Here is a 23,376-nt window from a genome sequence, read left to right on the forward strand (position 1 = left end):
CCTAAAAACTCTGGAACAATGAAATTTGGTGAGCTTCCCAGCTGGTGAACACATCTACCATGGGAAGGTGGTGTGGTGTACCCCAATGCCTTGGGGGCAGAGGCTCCTGCACTTGGGATCCTTCTGGACCTCATTCTGCATACCTCTTTACCCAGCTGTTGATCACTTCATAATCTGTCTATCTATCTATGTATCTATCTATCTATCTACTTTCCTATATCTTTTTCTGAGGCAGAGTCTGGCTCTGTCGCCCAGGCTGGAATGAGATGGTGTGATCTCGGCTCACTGCAACCTCTGTCTCCTAGGTTTACGTGATTCTCCTGCCTCAGTCTCCCAAGTAGCTAGGATTACAGGTGTGCACCACCAAGCCCAACTAATTTTTGCATTTTTAGTAGAGACAGGGTTTCGACATGTTGGCCAGACTGGTCTTGAACTCCTGACCTCAAGTGATCTGCCCACCTCGGCCTCCCAAAGTGCTGGGATTACAGGCGTGAGCCGCCATGCCCAGCCTATAGTATTCTTTATAATAAACTAGTAAACATGTTTCCCTGAGTTTTGTGAACCATTCTAGCAAATTATCAAATCCAAGGAGGGAGACATGAGAATCCCTGATTTATACAGCCAGTTGGTCAGAAGTGTAGGAGGCTTGGATCTGCAGTTGGCATCTTTAATGGGGGCAACCTTGTGGGACTGAGCCCTTAATCTGTGAGATCTGACACTAACTCCAGGTAGAGAGTGTCAGAATTGAATTGTGGAACACCCAGCCTGTGTCAGAGAATTGGTTGATGTGGGATAAAACCTGCATATCTAGTGTCAGAAACAAAGTGTTCTGTGTGAGAGCGTAGAAACAGAAACAGTGTGGTTTCCCAGATATGGGAAAAAATTATATTTAGTAGAAATGTATCCAATTATGAAAGTTGGGAAATGGACCGGCTGCGGTGGCTTACACCTGTAATCCCAGCACTTTGGGAGGCTGAGAGGGGTGGATCACTTGAGGTCAGGAGTTCAAGGTCAGCCTGGCCAACATGATGAAACCCCATCTCTACTAAAAATGCAAAAATTAGCTGGGTGTGGTGGTGGGCGCCTGTAGTCCCAGCTTGTTCTTTATAAAAAGCAGTAACGTGAATGAAATGTATTGTGAGTTAGAGCTGGGGAACAAGAGATAGCCAAAGTCTGAGAGACTGGGAATGAGAAAGGAGATATAACCACAGATGTAGGAGTGATTAAAAGAAGAATAAATTAAATTATGTGAAACTCTGCAGCAACAAGTTGTAAAGTCTAGAAAAAAATGGAAGATTTTTCAGCAAGATTACTCCTTTCTACCCAATGGGTGGAGTATTTTCCTCTCATTCTGTTGATGTTGGGTTTGGCCCTGTCTCTTACTTTGGTCAGTGATGAGTGAGGAAGGCATGGTCAGTTTCCATCAGTCCCCTTACCCTCCTGCCACCCACAGGTAGCCTCTATTTCAGCTTGTCCCTGAGTGAGAAACAGGGTAGCCCCAAATCCAACCTATTGTCTTGGGACCAGCCTAGCAGAGTCACAACCAAGGAAGAACTAAACATTTGTTGTTGTAAGCTGTTGCTGTTGTAAGTTGTTAAGATTTGGGGGTAGTTTATTTTTGCAGCAAAGGCTTGTTAATAAAGATGAAAATTTCTTTAAAAAATTAGCAAGGATACAAAATTAGCCGGGTGTGGTGGCGCATGCCGAGGCAGGAGTATCGCTTGAGGCAGAGGTTGTGGTAAGCCGAGATTGTGCCATTGCACTCCAGCCTGGGGAACAAGAGCAAAACTCGGTCAAAAAAAAAAAAAAAAGGCTGGGCGTGGTGGCTCATGCCTGTAATTCTGGCATTTTGGGAGGCCAAGGTGGGTGGATCACGAGGTCAGAAGATCGAGACCATCCTGGCTAACACGGTGAAACCCCGTCTCTACTAAAAGTATTAAAAAAGCTAGCCGGGTGTAGCCAGGCGTGGTGGCGGGAGCCTGTAGTCCCAGCTACTCTGGAGGCTGCGGCAGGAGAATGGCGTGAACCCCAGAGGTGGAGCTTGCAGTGAGCCGAGATTGCCCCACTGCACTCCAACCTGGGTTACAGAGTGAGACTCCATCTCAAAAAAAAAAAAAAAAAAAATTAGCAGGGGCGGCATGGTGGCTCAACCCTGTAATCCCAGCACTTTGAGAGGCCAAGGCAGGTGGATCAGTTGAGGTCAGGAGTTCAAGACCAGCCTGGCCAACATGGTGAAAACCCATCTCTACTAAAAATACAAAAATTAGCCAGGCGTGGTGGTACACACCTGTAGTCCCAGGTACTTGGGAGGCTGAGGCAGGAGGATTGCTTGAACCTGGGAAGTGGAGGTTGCAGTGAGCTGTGATTGCACCACTGCACTCCAGCCTTGGTGACAGAGACAGACTCCCACCTCAAAAAAAAAAAAAAATTAACAAATGGAATTCAGCAACTTACATTCCCTATGACTATACAAAATCAGTATTGGAAAGTCTATCAATACAACCCCAAAACATCAACAAATTAAAGGAGAAAGCACCATATGAGCCAATCAATAGAGGCCAAAAAGGCATTGATTAAACCTAGAAGCCATTCATTATAAAACTTCCAAGCAAAATAGGGATAAAAGGAAAGTATTTATAGTAGACTTTTTTTAAAAGACAAGGTCTCATTCCGTTGCCCATGCTGGAGTGCAGTGTTGTGATCATAGCTCACTGCAGCCTTGATATGGGTTCAATTGAACCTCCCACCTCAGCCTCCCCAGTAGCTAGCACTACAGGCTTGAGCCACCACACCCAGATAGTTTTTGTTTGTTTGTTTGTTGTTTGTTTTGTAGATATGAGGTTATGCCATGTTGTCCAGGCTGACATTATTATTTAACATTACTTTGGAAGTTTTAGTCAATACAATAAGACAAAAAAGGAGGTAATAGATAAAAATACTAGAAAAGTGATAAACCGGTCTCCTTTTGTTGTTATGATTGTAGACTTAGAAAACACAAGAGATGCTAATTTTAAAAATGAAGCAAACATTTTTGTTTGAGATAATGAGATAGTTTGTAAGGCTGTCCAGATGCAAGCTACATAAACCAGAATCAATGGCTTTATTCTACTTCAGCTAAGGAACTAGAAATATTAATAAAAATGAGGAAAATAACCCTTTTACAGTACAAGCTGTAAAAGGATAAGCAATGTGTTTAACAAGGAAGATACAAAAATTATATAATGAAGACTATAAAACTATATCAAAGAACAGAAACAAGATCTGAACAAATGAAACAGTACCATGTTTTTAGATGAGAATACAGTACCCAAAATGTCAGTTTTACCAAATTAGTATACAAATTCATTATAAATTTGGTTCTAATGCCAACAGTATATTTTTTGATTAGATAAAATGGTGTTAGAGTGTATGTGGAAGAACAAATTCCCCCAAATGGCCAAGAAATATATGAAAAGGATAGTAGGGTTGGGAGTGGTGGCTCACATCTGTAATCCCAGCACTTTGGAAGGCCGAGGTGGGCAGATCACCCGAACTCAGGAGTTCAAGACCAGCCTGGGCAACATAGCAAAACCCCATCCCTACAAAAAAATTAGCCAGGCGTGGTAGCATGTGCCTGTAGTTCTAGCTACTTGGGAGGCTGGGAGATGGGAAGATCACATGAGCCTGGGAGGCAGAGCTTGCAGTGATCATGCCACTTCACTCCAGCCTGGGAGTGAGACACAGTGAGACTCTATCTAAAAAAAAAAAAAAAAAAAAAAAAAAAAGGGAATATTAGGGAAGACTTAAATTACCAGATGTCAGAAAATAAATTGGCTGAGCATGGTGGCTCATGGTTGTAATCTCCCCACTTTGGGAGGGCAAGGTGTGTGGATTATTTGAGGTCAGAAGTTCTAGAGCAGCCTGGCCAACATGGTGAAACCCCGTCTCTACTAAAAATACAAAAATTAGCTGGGCGGTGGTGGCACGTGCCTGTAATCCCAGCTATTCCCGAGGCTGAGGCAGGAGACTTGGTTGAGCCTGGGAGGTGGAGGTTGCAGTGAGCTGAGATCGCGCCACTGCACTCCAGCCTGGGTGACAGAGTAAGATCCTGTCTCAAAAAAAAAAAAAAAAAAAAAAAAAAGGCCGGGTGCGGTGGCTCATGCCTGTAATCCCAGCACTTTGGGAGACTGAGGCAGGCGGATCACAAGGTTAGGAGATTGAGACCATCCTGGCTAACACGGTGAAACCTCGTCTCTACTAAAAATACAAAAATTAGCCAGGTGCAGTGGCAGGCGCCTGTAGTCCCAGCTACATGGGAGGCTGAGGCAGGAGAATGGCATGAACCCGGGAGGCGGAGCTTGCAGTGAGTGGAGATTGTGCCACTGCACTCCAGCCTGGGCAACAGACGACAGAGCAAGACTCCGTCTCAAAAAAAAAAGAAAAGAAAAAAATTTATTTTCTTTGTTATCACTATTTGTTCATTACTATCACTAATAGTGATAGTAACAATGACAGTTTGAAACTTACTTCTAAGGAGTTTGTCCTGTAGAAATAAAACACACCAATTATACAGATGTATGTACAGAGATGTTTATTGCAGCATTGATCATAGTAACAAAAATTTAGAAACAAAGTAGATCCCATCACTAAGGGAATGGCTGGATAAATCATGAATTCTATGCATCCACTTGAAAAATGAACTAGAGCTATAGCAGTTGACATCGAGGGATTTCTGTGAAGTGTTTGTTTAACCAGAGTAACATTGTGGTAAAACAATAATAAAACATCCCTATACACATATACATGATTTTATGCACACACACACACACACACACACACACACACCATGTACATACCCTGCCCCCCGCCACACTTATATGAGTGATATGAGCATGGAAAAAATATAGACTCTTTTTCTATGTAATTATATATAACTATATATGTATGTGTATATACTCGATAATTTTGGCTTACCTTGGAGAGGATACTGTCAGAGGAGGTAGAGAACAAAATAAAAAAGGAATAAAGGGAAAGAATATAACTTTTAAGCACTTTATATAGGGAACTATGTAAAATAAATTAAGTAATAATTTTAAATTAAGACAAAAATTGAGGTAGATTGCTACACTCATGGCCCCAAAGAATCACTCCTCCCTGTAACCACACCTGCACCCTTTTCTAGTCCCCTAACACGTTGACTTTGGACTTGGCAATATGACTTGCTTCCACCAAGGGAACAATGAAAAGTTGGGCTTGCCCTCTCTTGCTGCTGGGAAATTTCTGACCATCACGTGAAGAAGCTTGAACTAGTCTGCCAGAGAATGAGACCAGGCAGAGAATCGCTTGAACCCAGGAGGCGGAGGTTGCAGTGAGCCGAGATCGTGCCACTGCACTCCAGCCTGGGTGACAGAGCAGGACTCTGTCTAAAAAAAAAAAAAAGACATTATTGGGTTCAGGTATTGTCAATTGGCTTACTTCGGTATGGAGTTCCCCCATTAACTTTTCTGCCTAATTGTTTCATTAGCTATTGATAATCATTGTCTCGATCGGTGCCTCTCCAACTTGATTGTGCATTTGCGATATAGGTTTGGTCTGGGTCCCTGCCCAAATCTCATGTTGAATTACAATGCCCAATGTTGGAAGAGGAGCATAGTGGGAGGTGTTTTGATTGTGGGGATTACTGTTCTCATAATAGTGAGTTCTCAGGAGATCTGGTTGTTTATAAAAGTGTGTAGTACTTCCCCCTTCTCTCTGTTTCTCCTTCTCCAGCTGCATAAGACGTGCCTGTTCCCCTTTGCCTTCCGCATGATTGTAGGTTTCCTGAGGCCTCCCTAGCCATGCTTCCTGTACAGCCTATGAAACTGCGAGTCAGTTAAACCTCTTTTATTTATAAATTACCCAATCTCAGGTAGTTCTTTATAGCAATGCAAGAACAGACTAATAAAATATGTATCACTGGGGGTCTTGTTAAAGTGTATGTTCTGATTCAGTAGGTCTGGAATGAGGCATGATATTTTGCATTTTTTTTCTGTCTTCAACAACACAAAATAATACATTTTGCCTTTCTTTCTTTCTTCCCTCCCTCCCTTCCTTTCTTCTCTCCCTCCCTTCCTTTCTTCTTTCTTTCTTTCCTTCCTTTTCTTTCTTTCCTTCCTTCCTTCCTTCCTTCCTTCCTTCCTTCCTTCTTTCCTTCCTTCCTTCCTTCTTTCTTTCTGTCTCTCTCTCTCTTTCTTTCTCTCTTTCTTTCTTTCTTTTTTTTTTTCCCGAGTCTTGTTTTGTTTCCCAGGCTGGAGTGCAGTGGTGTGATCTCGGCTCACTGCAACCTCTACCTCCTGGGTTCAAGTCATTCTCCTGCCTCAGCCTCTGGTGTAGCTGAGACTACCAGCATGCACCACCACCATACCTGACCAATTTTTATATTTTTAGTACAGATGGGGTTTTGTCATGTTGCCTAGGCTGGTCTTGAACTTCTGACCTTAAGTGATCCACCCACATTGGCTTCCCAAAGTGCTGGGATTACAAGCATGAGCCACTGTGCCTGGCCAAAATTTTGGATTTCTAACAAGCAAGGGTGTAGATTATTTCATTAGAGCTTTCTATTCTTTCATCAATTATTTGGTTATTCTGAGATATATAGCTTGAACATACAAAAAAGACATGATAAATGTTATTTGCCAAGCTTCAAAATAATAATCATCTTCCAAAGGTGATCAATGAATTTTTAAAAAATCAGTTATGTGCTCATAGACTTAAGTATAACTTATGTGTTTCAAGCCATTCAAGTTATTTTTTTTAAGGCTCAAATTGTCTCGTATTTGGCCAGTGGGCCCTGCGTTTTGGTTAGACAGATGTTTCAGGCTCATCTTGTGCATTTCCTGCCTCAAATCTGGAATCAATCATTCCTCAACAGAGCCTAGGTTCCTGTGATTGGAAAATGGTATTTAGAGACTACAGTCTATATACAAGGGGTGCTCATTGCTGAGATAGATATTTTCTAGCTCTATCCATTGAGAAGAACTAGAAACAATAACAAGAGGTTTCTAGTCCTTCTCAATGGATAGAGCTAGAAAATATCTTTTTATTTTTTAAGAGAAAATGCATCAAGAATTATGATAATTTCAATTTACATGGAGGGCTATAGGGCTTTAACTTAACTTCTTTTTTTTTTCTTCTGTTTTGAGACAGAGTCTCACTCTGTTGCCCAGGCTAGAGAGCAGTGGCACGATCTTGGCTAACTGCAAACTCTGTCTTCCGGGTTTAAGTGATTTTCATGCCTCAGCCTCCCAAGTAGCTGGGATTACAGTCCTGCGCCACTACGCCCAGCTAATGTTTGTATTTTTTTTTCTTTTTCTTTCTTTTTTTTTTTTTTTTTTTGAGATAGAGTCTCACCCGTTGCCCATGCTGTAGTGCAATGGTGCAATCTCAGCTTACTGCAACCTCCACCTCCTGGGTTCAAACGATTCTCTTGCTTTAGCCTCCCGAGTAGCTGGGATTACAGGCGCCCGCCACCATACCCAGCTAATTTTTGTATTTTTAGTAAAGATGGCATTTCACCATATTGGCCAGGCTGGTCTCGAATTCCTGACCTCGTGATCTGCCCACCTCAGCCTCCTAAAGTGCTGGGATTACAGGCATGAGCCACTGTGCCCAGCCTTATTTTTGTATTTTTAGTAGAGACAGGGTTTCACCATGTTGGCCAGACAGGTCTTGAACTCCTGACCTCAAGTGATTCGCCTGCCTTGGCCTCCCAAGGAGTTGGGATTACAGGTGTGAGCCACTGCACCTGGCCTAACAACTTCTTTGAGTTTTTTCTCCTGAAAATCATGGCTGCTAATGATACAGGTATACTTATTTTTATTGTTGTTGAGATAAGGTTTTGTTCTCAACCCAAGCTGGAGTGCAGTGGTGTAATCATAGTTCACTGCAGCCTTTACCTCCTGGGCTCAACTGACTCTTCTGCCTCAGCCTCCTGACTAGCTGGGAATACAGGTGCATGCCACCACACCTGCCTTTTTTTTTTTTTTTTTTTCTGTAGAGATGAGGTCTTGCTATGTTGCCCAAGTTAGTCTCCAATTCTTGAGCTTGAGCAATCTTCCCACCTCAGCCTCCCAAAGTGCTGGGATTACAAGCATGAGCCACTGTGCCCTGCCAGTATAGCCAGTATACTTATTTATAGTAACATAATTATTGAAAGTTTATAATTTTCTTGGTATCTTTTTGTTCATAGGCTATATCCCCAAATAAGAACATACAGTCAAGTTCATTCAATTTATTTATTTATCTATTTATTTTCAAACAGAGTCTCACTCTGTCGCCCAGGCTGGAGTGCAATGGCATGATCTCAGCTCACTGCAACCTCTGCCTCCCAGGTTCAAGGGATTCTCCTGCCTCAGCCTCCTGAGTAGCTAGAGTTACAGGTGCCTGCCACCATGCCCAGCGAAGTTTTGTATTTTTAGTAGAGACAGGGTTTCGCCATGTTGGCCAGGCTGGTCTCAAACTCCTGACCTCAGATGATCCGCCCACCTCAGCCTCCCAAAGTTCTGGGATTACAGGTGTGGGCCACTGCACCCAGCAAGTTATTGTGTTCTTAATTTCACATTAGTTGAAATTATTCCTTTCTGTGTGGCTAATCTATTAACTAGAAATACAATTCAGTATATTTCCTTTTTTTTTTTTTTTTGAGATGGAGTTTTGCTCTTGTTGCCCAGGCTGGAGTGCAATGGCGCGATCCTGGCTCACTGCAACTTCCACCTCCCAAGTTGAAGTGATTCTCCTGCCTCAGCCTCCCCAATAAGTGGGATTACAGGTGCCAGCTACCACACCCAGCTACTTTTTGTATTTTTATAGAGACGGGGTTTCACCATGTTGGCCAAGCTGAACCCCTGACTTCAGGTGATCCTCCCTCCTTGGCCTCCCAAAGTGCTGGGATTACAGGCATGAACCACCGTGCTCAGCCTCAGTATATTTCTTTAATTTTGATTTTAGGGATTCCTTTTTTACATTTTTAATTTTGTTTCATATACATGTAGAACATTTATATGGTACCCAAATCAAATCTTCAAAACAAAATAATTCAGAGGAGTCTAGCTCCTACACCCATCCCTTCCATTCTGTCTCCTCCTCTTCATGAAGGTGAACATTGCTTTCCCTTAGGGTTTTTTTTTTTTTTGAGACAGAGTCTCACTCTGTTGCCTAGGCTGGAGTATGATCACAGCTCACTGCCTCTACCTCCTGAGCTCAAATGTTGCTCCCACCTCACCCTCCCAAGGAGCTGGGACTACAGGTGTGTGGTACCACACCTGGCTAATTTTTAGATTTTTTTTTTTTTTTTTTTGTAAAGATGGGATCTCCCTATGTTGCCCTAGTCTAGAACTCCTGCCCCAGCTTCCCAAAATGTTGGGATAATGGACATGAGCTGCTACACCTGGCCTTTTTTTCCCTTGAAATTTGTTTTCACCATTCTTAAACTTGGCTGAAACACCTTCGTTTTTTATTCTCCTGTGGGAAAATATAAGAAAATGTGTGTGTGTGTGTGTGTATACACATACACACTTATGTTCATAAATTCCCTTTTCTAAGATAAAAGGTAGCAAATCATATTCCTTATTGTGTACCTTGCTTTTTTCACTTAACAACATATTCTGGAGATTACAGCAGTTCACCTGTCTTTATATAGTTACATAGTACTCTATCATGTGAATGTATCATAATTTATTAACTAAGTCCCCTCTTGATGGATATTTCGATTGTGGTAGAGAGATCTGAGATTAAAAATTATGTTTGAAGGGCCTATGGTGGGAGGGAGAGCCGTGGTAGAAAACGGGACTGCAGAGACAGGCATGGGTCAGTCTATACAAAGACTTCTTGGCCTGTGAGGTTCTTATTACTGCTCTACCAAGAGTGGAAGGCTATGGAAGTATATTGAGCAAGGCTGTGACATGATTAAATTTGCATTTTGAAGAGATCACTTTTACTACTGCATAGAATATGGATTACAAAAGAAAAGAGTGGGTATAAGAAGATAAATTAGAGGCCGGGTGCAGTGGCTCACACCTGTAATCCCAGTACTTTGGGAGGCCGAGGCAGGCGGATCAGGAGGTCAAGAGATTAAGACCATCCTGACCAACATGGTGAAACCCTGTCTCTACTAAAAATACAAAAATTAGCCAGGCGTGGTGGTGCGCACCTATAGTCCCAGCTACTCGGGAGGCTGAGGCAGGAGAATCACTTGAACCCAGGAGGCGGAGGTCGCAGTAAGCTGAGATTGCGCCACTGCACTCCAGCCTGGTGACAGAGCAAGACTCTGTCTCAAAAAAAAAAAAAAAAAAAAAAAGAAGGAAAGAAAGAAAGAAAATAAATTAGAAAACCATTGCAATATTGCAATAGCCCGGGTAAAAGACGGATAGCAGCTTGGATTGCGAAAGATAGTGAAATGGAGAGAAAGGAAAAGATAAAAGAGATTTAGAAAAGAAAATTGGCTACTTGGTGACCCATTGCACCTGAAGATGAGAGAGAGAAAGAGTATCAAGGATGACTTCTGGGTTTCTGAATTTTGCACCTGGATTGGTGGTTTGCTATTTATGGAGACAGGAAATCCTAGGAGAGGAGCAAGATAGTAGGTGATGATTATGTGTTAAATTTTGAACATGTTAAAGTAGAAGTACCTTTGAGATGTCTAAGTGTCAATGTATCTGGAACTCAGAGGAGGGGTTAGGGCCAGGGCTTTGTGTTAATTCAGGCTAGTCCTTTGGTGTTCAGAACTGGCCTGAATCCCTAGACCATTTCTGAAGATCAAAGGACTATCCTGAATCTGCGGGAAGATTGGATGTAGTTTATTCCCCCAAATATGAGAATTTTGGCTATGGGAATAGCCAAACAGGCCTAGGGTATAGCCATTGGAAAATAGCCCCCTCCCCTCACCAAAATCTGTCTTAATATATTTATAATATATGAACACTCTGCAGCTTACCTATAGTCTACAAAATTCCTACCTTGCCCGTTGCAATGTATTTGACAGCTCACGCAGTGCTCTTATCCCTGTGATCTCAGTTTAATTCTCTCAACATTGTTGTGAGGTAGCCTGGCCCCAGTTCTCTCTAGCCCGCCCCCTGGCCCAACTCAGCCCAGGTCCAGGCCTCCCCACACTCCCACATCCCTGACCCTGTCCCTGACAGTTCTCCTCAGGCTGGTGTCACTCATGGGCCACACCGTGTTTGAGTCAGGGCATCTCCAGGATAATTCTCCCCACATTCTGGTTGACCTCCATGTGAGAGTGGGCCTTCTGAATCTCAGCCATGGCAAAGACTTTATCAGTAACAGGCTGCAGCTGCACAGCACTCCCAGGGGAGAAGTGGGCCAGGACTTGCTCCATGAAGGTCTTTACCAACATTTCCTTATACTGAGGCAGAGAGAACAGCCCATTAACAGGATAAGGATGAGGTCTCCTTGGCCTCATACATCTTTGAGGGGAAAATCAGGACATGCCTGGATGGCCCTGGTACTAGCCTTGACTCAAAGAGATCAGACCAAACCATGGATGAGGAAAGGTCATTTATCAGTCTAAATTCCCTTGGACACTGGAACCCCTGGAATATCAAGGGACCCTGCCACCCCCCAAATCTCCAAAAGCATGGGAGTCTCAATACGAATCCTGAACTTGGAAGAGAGGAGGAGTAAGTCCGAGTCAAATGAGGAAGTAGGTGGCGGAAATGAGACTTCTGAGGGAGGAAGGGTCAAGCTAACCCTTAGGTTCCCACCCAGAGGAAGGAGAGCTGGCAATGTCAGCAAAGCTTCATAAGCAGGAATTCTATAAGCCAGGGCAGGTCAGAGTCATAACTCAAGAGCAGTGCCCAGAACCTGCTCAGCTCTGTCTGTCACCTACCTTCTGATCCCTGGACCTCAGCAGACTGGCCCACAGATTTCCTCACTTACACAACAGCTTGGAAAGCAGGGGTCCATTGACTTCTGCTCCCCCCATGACACCATACAGAACCCATCGGCCATCTGCAGTTAAACAGTGGAGATTCTTCTCCCAGTAGGAGCCATCAATGCAGTCAAGGATCGTGTTGACACCCACACCTTGGATAGTAGGTAGAAATGGCTTAGATATCGTGGGAAGGCAGATGCCCAAACTCCTCCCCTCTGGATCTAGTTTTGCACATTCTCCTGTGGCCCAGGAAACAAAGTGGGAAGCAAAAGCACTACTTCGGAGGCAAGGTGCACTTAGTTCTCCTGGAGAGCTGAGGGAGAAGTGCTAAGCCATGTGGCTTTCAGAAGACCTCAAGCTAAGGAGATATGTCTCATGATAGTTCCAAACATCGACTAACACAACCTTGAGTACTTTCTCTGGAGAGCAAAAGTATTGTTCTCCTCTGAAAAGTCAGTAGGCTTCCTCCTTAATCACCTCCTTTTTTGGTAATTAAAGCTATGTAATCACCTTGGGTACTGGAGCCCCTGGAGCTTCAAGGAACTCCCCAAATCTTTTTTTTTTTTTTTAGATAGTCTCAGTCTGTGGCCCAGGCTGGAGTGCAGTGGTATGATCTCAGCTCACTGTAAGCTCTGCCGCCCAGGTTCAAGTGATTCTCATGCCTCAGTCTCTTGAGTAGCTGGGATTACAGGTGTGCACCACTACATCTGGCTAATATTTTATTTTTAGTACAGACAGGGTTTCACCATGTTGGCCAGACTGGTCTCAAACTCCCAACCTCAGGTGATCTGCCCACTTCAGCCTCCCAAAGTGCTGGGATTACAGGTGTGAGCTACTGCGCCCAGCCACCCAAATATTTTTTTAACTCATCCTCACCATGGTTGAGATCCCTCAAATCTTTACAAGTATGAGAGTCCCAATCATTCTTCTTTCTCCTCCTCCTCCTCCTCATTTTCCTTCTTCTTCCCCTTTCCCTTCTCCTTCTCTCCTACTGTTCCCCCTTTCTCCTCCTCTTTCTCCTCCTTCTCCTCTCTCTTTTTCTTCTCCTTCTTCTTCCTTCTCTTCCCCTTCTTCTTCTCTCTTCCTCCCCCTCCTGCGCTGGGCATCCAGAAAGCTCAGAATCATGCATAATACTTGCTCACAGTTATTGTACTAACCTTTATGATGAACATGTTTTTTCTTCTTTCCTTGGTACATATTTTCTAGTTCTAATTAATAATTTTGCTTCCATTGGTTAGACCATCTTCAGGCTTTGTGAAAGATACAGTAGAGAGTGGGGATTGTAAAGGAGAAAGAAGAGAGAGTTGGGATGCAGAGGAGGAGATGGAAGATGTGGCAGGCAGCCTCCAGAATGGTCCCCTGATGACCCTCTACCTTCCAGTATTTACACCTTCCGGTCCCTCCCTTTGAGTGTGGATTGGACTTACAGGCATTCCTCTAATAAGAAGGATGTGGCAGAAGTGATGGGATGTCACTTCCAAGATTAGGTCACCAAAAGGTGGTGGCTTCCCTAAGGGACATGGGATACTTTCTTTCACTCTTGCTTGCTCTCTCTGAAGGAAACCACTGGCCATGTTTCATGCTGCCCTACGGAGAGGCTCATATGTCAAGGAACTGATGTCTCTGGCTAACATCTGACAAGAACCTGAAGCCTGTGACAGCCATGAGAGTGAACTTGCAGGCCGATTGCTCCCCAGGTGAGCCTGGCAATGACCACAGGCCTGGCTGATGCCTTGGGAGAGACCTGGAGCTGAAGGACCCAGCTGAATTGCTCCCAGATTTCTGACCCACAGAAATGGTGGGGATAATAATATGCATTGTTTTAAGCCACTAAGTTTTGGGTAATTTGTTATGCAGCAATAGATAGCTACTAATAGAGGAGAGAAAGGAGGAGGAAAGGTTACGAAGGGGAGAGGATAGGATAAGAGAGGGAGGGTTAAGCCAGGGAGTCAGGATCAGCTTGGGCTCTCCTCCAAACACACAGGCCCATGCACATGCACACACACACACATGCACACACCCTCCTAACACACAGGCCCGCGCACACACACACACACCCTCCAAACACACAGGCCCCCCTCACACCCTCCTAACACACAGGCCCGTGTACATGCACACACACACCCACCTTCCAAACACAGGCCCAAACACACACGCACACCCTGCAAACACACAGGCCCATACACACATACCCTCCAAAGACACACACACACACACCCTCCAAACACATGGACAAAACCTCCAAACATACACACACACACACACACACACACACACACACACACACACCCTGTGTGGCCTTCAGAGCCCCCTCAGAGAAGCCCTGCTTCTTATAATTGAACCCAGCTGCAGCACCCAGCCTCTCAGCTTCTGCGCCATTTGAATGTTCTCCTTGGAGCTCATGGTCACCAGGGGGGACGGTGTTGAACAGCCTGGTCGGCTGGATGACAGCTGTGCCCACACCGCCCATGCTGGCATGGATAAGCATGGTCTCCCCCTCTTGCACTCCTGTAGCAACAACACCAGAGCATCCTGAGCCAGTGAGGGCGTGGGGATGGGAGGGCGCAGGGTTGGCTTTGGAAACATAAACTCTCTGTGCCCTGAGGGTATGAGGAGAGACCAGGTTGAAGGTCATGGGGCCTGAGTCATGGAGGGTGCTGAGCGTGAGGAGCCATCGGAGGTTTTATAGTAGCAGGGGCCTTGGCCAGGACTGGGCTTGGGCAAGATTAATCCATCGAACAGGGTGGGTTGAGTGTCACAACTGTCCTGAAGGCAGCTCCTGAGCCAGGGTTAGAAGTGTCCAGAGCTCCTGGGATAGGGTTAGAACTGTCCAGAGCTCCTGAGCCAGGGTTAGAACTGTCTAGAGCTCCTGGGACAGGGTTAGAACTGTCCAGAGCTCCTGAGCCAGGGTTAGAAGTGTCCAGAGCTCCTGAGCCAGGGTTAGAACTGTCTAGAGCTCCTGGGACAGGGTTAGAACTGTCTAGAGCTCCTGAGCCAGGGTTAGAACTGTCCAGAGCTCCTGAGCCAGGGTTAGAACTGTCTAGAGCTCCTGGGACAGGGTTAGAACTGTCCAGAGCTCCTGAGCCAGGGTTAGAACTGTCTAGAGCTCCTGGGACAGGGTTAGAACTGTCCAGAGCTCCTGAGCCAGGGTTAGAAGTGTCCAGAGCTCCTGGGATAGGGTTAGAACTGTCCAGAGCTCTTGGGATAGGGAGGTCCCCAGGCCACATGTCTGGTCTACTCTGATACCTTTTTGTGTGAGAAATTAACCAAGAGTATCTCCTCCACTGCCTGTGAGGGACCTAAGCAGAAGGACTGAAGGACAGTTTCCTCCCCTCTGGGGATAGGACAAGCAGCTGGAACTGCTCTGAGAACCTTGCTTTTGCCTCATATTGGTCATAAAACTGCCCATAGGCTGGGTGTGGTGGCTCACACCTAAAATCGCAGCACTTTGGGAGCCGAGGAAGGAGGATTGCTTGAGACCAGGAGTTTAAGACCAGCCTGGGCAATATAAGGAGACCACATCTCTACAAAAAATTAAAAAATTAGCTGAGCATGGTGGTCCACATCTGCAGTCCTAGCTACTTGGGAGACTGAGGTGGGAGGATCACTTGAGCACAGGAGGTCAAGGCTACAGTGAGCCATGATTGCACCACTGCACCCCAGCCTGGGCAATAGAGTGAAATTGTGTCTCAAAAACAAAATGAAACAAATAAAAAACTGCCTGTAGTTGTCTCCATGGGGGTCATGTCTGGGCTAGCTCTGGGATTAGAGGTTAGGGCATGTCAGGGTGTTGATGGAAGGCTCACATTTTCAGGGCCAGCAGATGCATGGTTTGGGGTCAGCAGTTGGCCTCAGGTGACAGGGCGGGACTAGTGGGAGGGGATCTCTACGGGGTAGGGTTCCTCCTCACCCACACAGTGCAGCAGCTGGAAGGCAGTCAGCCAGGCCTCCGGGATGGCTGCAGCTTAGGGCAGGGTCAGTCCCTCTGGGATAGGCATGAGGAGCCCTTCAGGGACAGTGACGTACTGAGCCTGGCCCCCACCGGGCAGCAGAGCCATGGCTGCGTCCCCAATCTTCCAGTGTCCCCGGCAGCCAGGCCCCAGTTTTGCCATGTGTCTAGATGCCCAAAATGTTGCTTTGTTGCTGGCTTCTGGGGGCGGGGAATACTGGCCTGTCTCTGTAGAGGGAGGGGCTCACAGTGAGTGAGTATGATAAGAGGGGTTAAATGTCAGTCCTCCCTGTTGCTGGAGAGAGAAGGTGGATTTTGGCTTGGAGTCTACTGCAGGTGGGAGTAAATTCTAGGGTGGGAGAAAATTCAGATAGTCTCCAAATAACAGTAATTACAGAAACAACTTCATCCCGGAGACAGCCCATCTGGGAGGTCTCCCCTGTCACTCCCCTAGCCTGGCAGACAGTGCTGTGAGTCAGGGGGCTGAGGCAGCTGGGAAGAGGCATGGAGTGCAGCTTGCTGAGGTCTGAGACCCTGAGAGGTGGGGCTGGCGAGGGGACATCCTGCCATCTCAGCCCTTGTTTCTCCTACTCTGAACTCAGCTTCCACAAGAAGGTGGGCTATCATGCCGTCTTTACCAGCTAGAAACTGGATCTGCAACAGGGACGTCACGCAAACTGGCTCTCTGATTCTCTCTAGCCTGGATGAAGGGGAGTCAGGAAGGGTGCTGGCTTGGCTCTGGGGCACAGGGACTCAGACCACGGCTTCCAAGGGGCTGCATTCATTGCTGCCTGACCCAACCTGGGACTTGGATCAGAACAGGCTCCAAATAAAGGGGCCTGGGACCCTCTGCTCTCACACTTCCCAAGTGCACACTAATCCCTTTCTTCCTGAGAGCCAGCTGTCTGGACTTGGGAGCCAAATGGATCTGGGTTCAAATTCTGTCTCTGCCATTTATTCAGTCTTATATCAAATACTACACATGCTTACTATGTGTCAGGCCCTGTGGTAGGCAGAGCAGATTGCTTCTGTCCTGGTGGAACTTACAGTCTAGTGGGGGAAGACAGACTTTAAAGAAGTACACACACACACACGCACACATGCACACGCACGTACACACACGCACATACACACGTGCACACATAATCACATACACACGCACACACACAAACCAGATTTGTGGGAACTAACTGGCTGCTATGAGAGAAGAAGCCAGACATACAAAGAATGATTGAAGGGCATCCCAGGGAGAGGGAAGGGCAAGCTCAGGGCAGGCAGGCACGTGGAGTGCGGCTGGAGGGTGCTGAGCAAGGCACAGGAGCTACTGCTCAGGGGGAGGAGGTGTCAGCAGCCCAACCAGCAGGGCCCCATAGCGAGCAGACAGTTTCCATTTCGTCCTAAGTGCGTGGCCATCTCTCTGGGGGTCGCTCTGGCTGCCATGTGGAGAGGGGGCTGAAGGAAGCGCTACGAGCACCCGGGTAAAATGGAACTGGTGTGGCCCTGGATGGAGCAGTGGGGATAAGAGGGCTGACTGGAGATCTTCTACAAGGGAGGCTCAGAGACCTAGGCTCATGAAGCGGATGAGGAGTGGAGAGACCTGGGGTCAATCCCTGGCTTATGCAGTTTCCCGGGCGTCATTCACACTTTCCTCATTACTGGAATGGAGACACAAGGACCCATCTCCTTGGGTGGTTGTGAGGCTCAAGTGAAAACATCCACTCAGCACAGTGCCCGGCACAGTGTGAGCACGAAACAACCCGCAGCACCTCTCCTTGCTGATGTCTGTGCCCACTCTCCCAGCATGGCCCCAGGGGTGGGGCTAGGTAAGGGGGTGTCCCCGGCCGGCTCTGAGGGCACAATGGCAGGTGCTGCAGTCCTGCTCCTGAATCTGACACAGACACCAAGAACCCATGCCATCCATCTAGCCATGCTGGCCCAGCTCCGCCCAGCTCCCTTCAAAACTGGCTGACGATCAGTCAGTTCCTGACCCAAGCAGCTCTGCCCCAGGAGCAGGCCCTGGTCCCTAGTGCCCCACCCCACAGTGACTGGGTACCTGCAGTAAGTCCTCGCGGTTCAAGGCGCTAACCGCCACCTTTAGGAGGACTTCACCCTCCCCCAGGTTCGGCTTGGTCACCTTCTTCACGTAGAGGTTTTCCGGTCCTCCTAGCTTGTCAAAATGCACAGCCAACATTTTACATGAGGACACGGGAGTGGAGGGATGGAAGAAAGGCATGAAAACTGGGACAGATTTGAAAGGAACCCCCTTCTCCAAATTAGGATCTCCAGAAATCACCCGTCTCCACCTCCTGTTCTCTGTCTGCCGCCCCTCACCGTCCTCACTGCCCGTCTGGCTTCCCTAGCTACATCCCCAGCCGTTGCTGCTCCCTGCGTCTTCTCTGGCTGTGAAGAGGGATTTGTGGAGCGGCTTTGGAATGAAAGAAATCGAGATTCACGTCTTAGGCAAGAATGGGACTAAAATATTATTACATAATGTGCTGTCCCGGGCCCAGGCAGAGCAGGGCCCGCAGACGGTCCCTCTCCCAGGGAGTTAGCCCACCTTTCCGGGGCTGGTGGCTCTGAGAGCACGGGGATGCCCAGCCCAGGAGGACGGAAGCCCCACCTGGAGCCATCCTGCTGGGGTCTCCCTCCCTCCGTCAGCACTGGGGTGCCTGCACTTCCTGTCTCGGTGCTGCCTGCCCCTGCAGGCCTGGCTCAGGGAGGGACTATTTTATCTTTTTTTTTTTTTTTTTTTTTTTTTTGAGACGGAGTCTCGCTCTGTCGCCCGGGCTGGAGTGCAGTGGCTGGATCTCAGCTCACTGCAAGCTCCGCCTCCCGGGTTTACGCCATTCTCCTGCCTCAGCCTCCCGAGTAGCTGGGACTACAGGCGCCCGCCACCTCACCCGGCTAGTTTTTATTTTGTATTTTTTAGTAGAGACGGGGTTTCACCGTGTTAGCCAGGATGGTCTCGATCTCCTGACCTCATGATCCACCCATCTCGGCCTCCCAAAGTGCTGGGATTACAGGCTTGAGCCACCGCACCCGGCCTTGGGAGGGACTATTTTATGTCCTGGGCAGGAAGGATGGGCAGGCCCATTGCCTGGGATGTGGGTGTGCCCTGTTTGTTCATTTTAGAAATCTAATGATCAAAGTAATCTCAATATGTTACACAAGTTTGGCCCTCAAGGGCAACGACCTGCCCTGTATCCCTCAACCTGAGGCTGTGGTGGCCGCGTTCCTCTCTGCACCCCTCAAGCCGAGGCTGTGGTGGGCACATTCCTCCCTGCGCCCCTCAACCGGAGGCTGTGGTGGCCCAAGTTCCTCCCTGCACCCCTCAGGCCGAGGCTGTGGTGACCGCGTCCCTCCCTGCACGGGGTCTGACAGGCTGTCGTCCTGGGCTTGGGTAACTCTGGATGCTGCTTCTGTCCCAGGGCAGGAAGGTGGCTGAGTGCAGCTTTCCCTTAGGGGCAGATAACCCACATTTGGGGTGAAGGGGTGACCATCTTGTGTCCAGCTCTGTGCAAGCTGTGTGGTGGGCAGAGAAGGTGCAGTGCAGCCCTTGGGGGAGGGTGAAGAGGTGAAGGGATGGATGGGTGCCCAAGGGACCTCTAAAGGCTGTGGGTGTGTAAGAGGGGAGAGTGCCTCAGGCTGGGGAAAGGTGCTTGGATGTGGCAGTGCCTACTTGAGACTCACAATGTCCCAAAGAGTCAGGTAGGTGATGAGCTCCATTTTCAGGTGGGAAAAGAGATTCAGAGAGGTAAAGGCCTCATCAAGGATCACAGAGCTTGTCCACAGCAGAGCAGCCACCAGAACCCAGGCTGTCTCATCACCCCTCCCACCTGAAGGCTGACAAGGAGAAGTGGAGGGTAGGAAGGGGACCATGGGTAGCTGGGCCTCACAGCAGGAGCGGAAAAGAGGGATTGCCACATATGGTGCGGAGCTTATGAGGTTTCCCTGTGTGCTGCGAAGGTGGTCTCCATCTCTGAGTGCCTGGTTCCCCAAAAGGGGCAGCAATAGGTCTGTTGGAAGCCCCACAAAAAAGTTTGCTTTTCTTGAAACAAAGCATCCCCTGTTGTAATCCCCTTTCTTTCAAGATCCAAATTTTCGGTTTGGGTGGTAATTTGCAGTGTCTGTTTCCACAGTCCCCCACTTTTCTGGCTTCAAAAGTCTCCCGAAAAGATCATGTTTTAGCAGAACAAACAATGTCTCTGTGTTAGGCATGGGTGGAGGACTGTGCCCAGAAACCCAGCTGGTCTGAATGTGCAGTTGCTGCTGCTCATCCTGATAGTTAAATGGGTTTGGGGGGATAATCTCTCATCCAGTGGGCGCCCAGCTCCTCCAAAGGGTTCTGTGAAGTTCTGCTGAGTCACCTTGAGGCAGCAGCTTCTCTAATTCCAAGCCCAAGCTTGGGCAGCCCAACAGCTCGGGGGTGACTCATGGTCTGGAGCAGCACCAAGGTTGATACTTTTCCCACGAAGGAGCTGGAGTAGTTCAGCTCTGGGTACGGCACCAGCTTCCATGCCTGCAGGACCTTCCCTGGGCTCCTCCTCCCCTTCCTCAGAAGACGTCCCACCCTGACGCTGGTGGGCAAATCCCAGGACTGAAGACTTAGGAAGGCTCTGGGAGAGGGAAGGGCTTGGAATCTGCCCGATGGGCCCCTTGTTCGCCCTGACTTCTGGGGCTGTCTGTTTGGCTACCTGCCTCTGCCATCTTCCTGGCCACCTGCCACCATGGCTCAGGGCTCAAGGCATTTCTCCTTACTCCAGGTGGTAGTCTGCACACAGTTTTATTCTGAAATAGGCAAAAAGCATGTCCCAAAACTATGCGTCCACTCTCACTTTTTATTTTTATTTTTATTTTATTTTACTTTAAATTCTGGGATACATGTGTTGAAGGTACATGTTTGTTACACAGGTGTACATGTGCCATGGTGGTTTGCTGCACCTATAAGCCTGTCATCTAGGCTTTAAGCCCGGCATGCATTAGGTATTTGTCCTAATGCTCTCCCTCCCCTTGCACCCCAGCCCCCGATAGGCCCCGGTGTGTGATGTTCCCCTCCCTGTGTCCATGTGTTCTCATTGTTCAACTCCCACTTATGAGTGAGAACATGCACTATTTGGTTTTCTGTTCCTGTGTTAGTTTGCTGAGGATGATGGTTTACAGCTTCATCCATGTCCCTACAAAGGACATTATCTCATTCTTTTTTATGGCTGCATAGTATTCCATGGTGTATATGTGTCACATTTTCTTTATCCAGTCTATCATTGATGGGCATTTGGGTTGGTTCAGTGTCTTTGCTGTTGTAAATAGTGCTTCAATAAACATATGTGTGCATGTGTCTTTCTTTCTTTCTTTTTTTTTTTTTGGAGACAGAATCTCGCTGTGTCACTCAGGCTGGAGTGCAGTGGCATGATGTCGGCTCACTGCAACCTCCACCTCCCGGGTTCAAGTGATTCTCCTCAGCCTCCCAAGTAGCTGGGACTACAAGTGCCCGCCACCAAGCTGGGCTAATTTTTTTGTATTTTTAATAGAGATGGGTTTCACTATATTGGCCAGGCTGATCTTGAACTCCTGACTTTGTGATCTGCCCACCTCAGCCTCCCAAAGTGCTGGGATTACAGGTGTGAGCCACTGCTCCTGGCTGCATGTGTCTTTATAGTAGAATGATTTATAAACCTTTGGGTACATACCCTGTAATGGGATTGCTGGGTTAAATGGTATTTCTGGGTCTAGATCCTTGAGGAATCGCCCATACTCTTTTTTTTTTAAGACACGGTCTTGCTCTGTCACCCAGGCTGGAGTGCAGTGGCACCATCATAGCTTACTGCAGCCTTGACCTCTTGGATTCAAATGATCTTCCTGTCTCAGCCTCCTGAATAACTGGGCCTTGGCCTCCCGAGTAGTCTCATGTGCCTGGGACTGCAGACACATGCCATCACACCTGGCTACTTTTTAAAGTTTTGGTAGAGACAAGATCTTTCATGTTGCTCAGGCTGGTCTTCAACTCTTGGGCTTAAGTGATCTTCCTGCCTCCGTCTACCAAAGTGCAGGGATTACAGGTGTGAGCCACTGTTCCCAGCCTCCTCTCACATTTTTAAGTTGATATCTAAAATTATTCACCTGGAATATAAATAGTTCAAAAGATAAGGATTTCTTATTTCTTCAAATACTGACATTTTAAACTCTTACAACAGGCTTTTTTCCCCCCAAGAGACAGAGTCTCATTCTGTTGCCCAGGCTGGAGTGCAATGGTGTGATCATAACTCACTGTAACCTCAAACTCCTGAACTCAAGGAATCCTCCCACCTCAGCCTTCCTAGTAGCTAGGACTACAGGCACATGACACCATGCCTGGCTAATTTTTCTATTTTTCATAGAAGCAGTCTCACTATGTTGCCTCAGCTTGTCTTGAACTCTTGGCCTCAAGGGATCCTCCTGCCTTGGCCTCTCAAAATGTTGGGTTTACAGCCTCTCAAAATGTGGCACACACCTGTAGTCCCAGCCTACATCAGGCTTTTAAATATATCTGTTGGGCCAGGTGCGGTGACTCAAGCCTGTAATCCTGGCACTTTGGGAGGCCTAGGTGTGCAGATCACTTGAGTTCACGAGTTGGAGACCAGCCCGGCCAACATGGTGAAACCTCATCTCTACTAAAAGTACCAAAAAACAGCCTGGCACGGTGGCACACACCTGTAGTCCCAGCTACTCCAGAGGATGAGGAAGGAGAATCACTTGAACCCAGGAGGCAGAGGTTGCAGTGAGCCAAGATTGCGCCACTGCACTCCAGTCTTATATTAGAGCAATTTGATATTTATTAATATAATCATCCACTAAGAAAGACGCGAACTCTTCTTTAACAGTTAAACGTTTTACAACTGGAACAGCTCCGGTCTGCAGCTCCCAGTGTGATCAACGCAGAAGATGGGTGATTTCTGCATTTCCAACTGAGGTACCTGGTTCATCTCACTGGGACTGGTTGGACAGTGGATGCAGCCCATGGAGGGTGAGCTGAAGGAGGGTGGGGCATCACCTTTCCCTGGAAGCACAAGGGGTGGGGGATTTCCCTTTCCTAGCCAAGGTAAGCCGTAACAGACTACCTGGAAAAATGGGACACTCCCGCCCAAATACTGTGCTTTTCCCAAGGTCTTAGCAACCGGCAGACAAGGAGATTCTCTCCCATGCCTGGCTCGGTGGGTCCCACACCCACGGAGCCTTGCTCACTGCTAGTGCAGCAGTCTGAGATCGAACTGTGAGGCGGCAGCCTGACTGGGGGAGGGGTGTCCGCCATTGCTAAGGCTTGAATAGGTAAACAAAGCAGCTGGGAAGTTTCAACTGGGTGGAGCCCACTGCAGCTGAATAACGCCTACTGCCTCTAGATTGTACCTCTGTGGGCAGGGCATAGCTGAACAAAAGGCAGCAGACAACTTCTGCAGACTTAAAAGTCCCTGTCTGACAGCTCTGAAGAGAGCAGTGGTTCTCCCATCACAGCGTTTAAGCTCTGAGAACGGACAGACTGCCTCCTCAA

The 23,376-nt window shown here is 47.5% G+C and overlaps 1 long non-coding RNA gene across 3 annotated transcripts in view; it reads left to right on the plus strand.

The window, feature by feature from the left end:
* The window catches only part of LOC103220676 (uncharacterized), a 43,924-nt gene that overhangs the window by 7,551 nt on the left and 12,997 nt on the right, over positions 1–23,376 (plus strand). The window contains exons 2-3 of one of the 3 annotated variants that reach the window (XR_012095231.1): positions 13,465–13,602; positions 22,712–22,800. This is a non-coding gene — a long non-coding RNA (uncharacterized lncRNA). Of the gene's footprint in view, positions 1–13,464; positions 13,740–22,711; positions 22,855–23,376 lie in introns of those variants that run through there. The other 2 variants (XR_492579.3, XR_005243262.2) reach the window with 2 other exon arrangements.

The sequence above is a fragment of the Chlorocebus sabaeus genome, chromosome 14 (genome assembly GCF_047675955.1).
Source record: "Chlorocebus sabaeus isolate Y175 chromosome 14, mChlSab1.0.hap1, whole genome shotgun sequence".
Classification (NCBI taxonomy): domain Eukaryota; kingdom Metazoa; phylum Chordata; class Mammalia; order Primates; family Cercopithecidae; genus Chlorocebus; species Chlorocebus sabaeus.